The sequence below is a fragment of the Zingiber officinale genome, chromosome 2B (genome assembly GCF_018446385.1).
Source record: "Zingiber officinale cultivar Zhangliang chromosome 2B, Zo_v1.1, whole genome shotgun sequence".
In the NCBI taxonomy this organism is placed as follows: domain Eukaryota; kingdom Viridiplantae; phylum Streptophyta; class Magnoliopsida; order Zingiberales; family Zingiberaceae; genus Zingiber; species Zingiber officinale.
In genome coordinates this window covers 68,780,164-68,783,986 of record NC_055989.1, presented here as the reverse complement: position 1 = coordinate 68,783,986, position 3,823 = coordinate 68,780,164, and the positions used below count along the sequence as shown (strand labels likewise).

The window sequence follows — 3,823 nt, the reverse complement described above, 5'->3', positions numbered from 1 at the left end:
GAAAATTCAATCCAAATATGATTTTAGAACCCAATATAGGTTCCTTCCTACTGGGTTAATTAAAAAATTGGGAGGTATATAACTTCTGGGGATTTTTCTAAGTTAACTCCTGTGAACTCGTAAATACCAGTTTAGCCTACTGATAGGTCTAACATTTGAATGATTATAGGTATTTGTGCATGCAGAATTTTGTTTGAATAATTCTATTTTTTCTTTTAATTTATCATTTTTTAACTTTAAACTATCAAATAATTCCAATGGGCATGCCTTGGTTAATTGTCTTTTCAAATCAATATTTTCATTTTCTAGTTTGTACAAATTTTAAGAAAGTATTTTGATAAATTGTAAAGATTGTTCGGTGAAAGAGCACATACCTCAATTACCTCGTGAACTGATGCTCCCCCGTTATCGGAGATTTCCTCTGATGATCCTCCCCCTTCATCGATGCTCATTTCTGAGCTACTTTCTTTTTCTTCTTGGTGGTCAGCCAGTAGAGCTAGTTCGGTGTACACTTCAATCTTAGACTCGAAGAATGACGATTCATCTCATGTGGCCTTCAAATTCTTGTGCTTTGGTATGTTGCCCTTGTCATTCTCCTTCTTCTTTAGTTTGGGCAGTCATCCTTGATGTACCCTTCTTCGTTGCAGTTGTAGTATCAGACCTTACTTTTATTCCAATAGTCCCTTTCATTTGCGACTTAAATTTATTAGATCAAATAAATTTATTAAATTTCCTTACCATTAGTACCGCTTCATTTGCATTGATGGATGCTTCAGAGTCTGAATCTGGTTCACCCTTTTGCTTGGCTTTTAGTTCTATGTTGTGGACTATCTTTTCTCCTTTGTTTCACAAGTCTACACATCTTGATTCGTGAAGTTCAAAAGTGGAAAAAAGACTTTCTAATGAACTAACTTCGAGGTCTTTAGATATGTAAAATGAATCGACTATAGATGTCCACTCGGGTGTCCTAGAAAATGCGTTTAAAGCATACCTTAATGTGTAAGATACCGTAAAATTAAAAAATAAATGTTATTGGATGAAAAATTGTATTGGATTTTTCTGGATTTTTTAGAAATTTTTCGGGAATTAAACGGAGTCCGTATGACTCGTTTTGAGGGGATGGATTCGGGGTACGGTGAAAGCCTGTTTGAAATATCTCTTAAATAGGAGTTGATTGAAGAATAAACTTAAAAGTTAATTAAACTAACCTAAGTTTAATAATCCCTAAATTCCGGAATTTCTCTCCCGATTTCTTCTCCCTTCGCGTGAGCCTTCTTCTTCCCGACCCTCAATAGTGACCGGCGATCTTCCTCTTCTCCTCTCGGCATCGCCGGCGCAAAGAAACCCCCAAAGCTTTGAGGAAGCAAGCCACCAATTCTTCTTCCTCTCCTCTCATTTTCCTCTCTCTCGACTTCTCTCACGCAGGCGATCCGATGTCGACGGAGGCGAGTTTTTCCCCGGCGATCTCATTCCCTCTGCATCACCTGCGGTATGTTGCCGGATCTCGACAGCACCTGCCATCTTCACCTGAGAGGTCGTCTTCTCGGTGGGTTCTTGCTCACGATCGGCCGCTGCTCCGCGGCTAGGGCACGGTGAGGGAGGCGAGATTCGAGCCCTAATTGCCTCTTGTGGGTATCCAGCGCCTCCTCATCGTCGGAGCTTGGATCAGGGAGATCCACTTCACTGGATTCCATTTCCCCTTTCTCATCGACGTTGATCGGCTACTGACCCTTGTTGTGGACGGACTGCCGATGCAGAAATTAGGGTAAGGTAAGGCTGGTATTAGTTTTCTAGTGATCTAATCTCCATTTTTGACTTGGGGCTTAGAGATTGGATTCTTAGTTGTTCTTGTAGCTGTTGAAGTCTTGGTGAAGTGGTGAAGGTCCATTTGAGGTAAATAAGGTTTTGTTTGTTAGGGTTCCAGTGAATTCATTTCTGTACAGTTGCTTCATGGGCTGATTCTTGAAAGAATTTGGTGTAGGACTACCTTGGGAGTTATCGAGCAAAGGTTGTTGGATTGGGAGCTACTGAATTTCTGTTAAAACCTCATGGTAGGTGATTTCCAGTGATGTATTTCCATTATTTTCATTAGTATGTGCTAGATTAGGTGTTTTAATGGGTTCTTGCATGATTATTCTTAGAATCGTTGGATTTGTTGTAGGTTAGATTTATGTAAGGGTTTGATGGTTGGATTAGTGGAGATGAATTCTAGAAATTAATGGTGGTGGATCATGTTTGGTTTTAGAAGGAGTTGGATTAAGAATGGATTTATTATCGTATTGGATTTGGATCATTAGGTGGATTTAAACATGATCGTTATTGGTATGTATTGGATTGATTGAGGTTTGTATTAGGTTGAAATTTGTGGATATGGTGATTGGTTAATATAGATTGTTATATGATCATTCTTTGGATTATTGGATTGATTGTTGGTTGGGCTATCAGATGTAGTGGTTTGGTTAGTTGTTGATGATGATGTTAGGTTGTTGTAGATTTATGATAGAGATTTATTATTGGATTAGAATATATGTGGGGATTTGATTAATGAGATGTTATGGATGTTTGGATTTGATCAGTGTGTATTGATTTTAGATGATGACCATGATTAAATTGATTAGCCCATGAATAGGATTGAAGTGAAGGATTGCGGATTTAGTTAAACCTAATTGTATTAAGGAATTAGGTTAATAATTTCGATTAGGGTTTTCCCTAATTAGATTGAGGAGTTTATTTAGCTATCTGCTATCTATGTAATTGGCTAAATATATCATGTGATCGCAGGACTCTATTTCGAGGCGGGCATCTAGACGCAGGATTACTTGACACGATCTACCTTTTAAGGCGGGTATTTCTTCCTTGGCCTCTACGTAGTTTTTCTTGATCTTAGTGCATGGTTATTATGTGATGATTTAGGCTGCTTTATCTTATATCATGATCGGTTGCTGTTTTTCCTGCATGATACTTATACTTGACCCTTGTGATGATCTATGTAATTCATATACAGTCTTCACTTTTGATAGCTACTCTGTTGTGATTACACGTGTAGAGTATGTCTTGTAGGGATTGTCGGGTTGTTGGTATTACCATGCTGATTGGGTATATGATGTTGACTGTACATAGGTGGGTATGTGTTATAGGAGTCGTCTTGTTGGCCGCATTTGTATGTCGTATACACATTTGTCGTATACTTTTGGAGGAGGTGTTGATTGTATGTTTGGGGTATATATACATGTCTGTGTTTTCTTGGAGGATACATGTTGATTGTACTTATATTTTTGTATACATGTGTCCGGTGGGATTATTGGAGATTTTGGTTGATTATACATGTGTGGCGTATACGTATGTTTGGTAGGATATGTGGATGTATCATGTGATTATACTCTTGTTGGAGGTATTTATGAGGTTTGGGGGTTCGTGGATGATGATTATATATATATATATATATATCGTATTCATCATTCATTGTCGATATTATGTCTCCCTTGTGGTTGAGAGAGTCGTCGGTTTGCGTTCCGCACTCGGCCACTCATGGTTAGTGGTAGCTGGAGCGTCCTGTCGTGCCACCCGGTCGCGAGGTTTAGTGAGATCCGGCGTTGTGGGCGGTCGGGGACCACGATCTTATGTAGCTAGATAGTTACTAGTGGGTGTCCTCGACCACTATATAGTGGGGTGGAGGGTAGTACTGATCGTCACGGACCAAGCCTCTTGGCCATACGGGTCGTGGTGTCCGGAGAGGTGGCGGGGGTGACCGTGGAGCGTCACGCAGTTATTATTCTTCGTTTGATGCGCGGTGCATCTGCATTTGCATACATGCCTAGTAGAT

The 3,823-nt window shown here is 39.7% G+C and overlaps 1 long non-coding RNA gene across 1 annotated transcript; it reads left to right on the top strand.

Annotated features, from left to right (window-relative positions):
• The first annotated feature begins 1,223 nt into the window (after positions 1-1,223).
• LOC122049172 lies at positions 1,224-2,840 on the top strand. Its single transcript, XR_006130866.1, has 4 exons — positions 1,224-1,770; positions 1,843-1,893; positions 1,982-2,051; positions 2,782-2,840. It is a non-coding gene; the product is annotated as an uncharacterized LOC122049172 (long non-coding RNA).
• Positions 2,841-3,823: the final 983 nt, after the last annotated feature.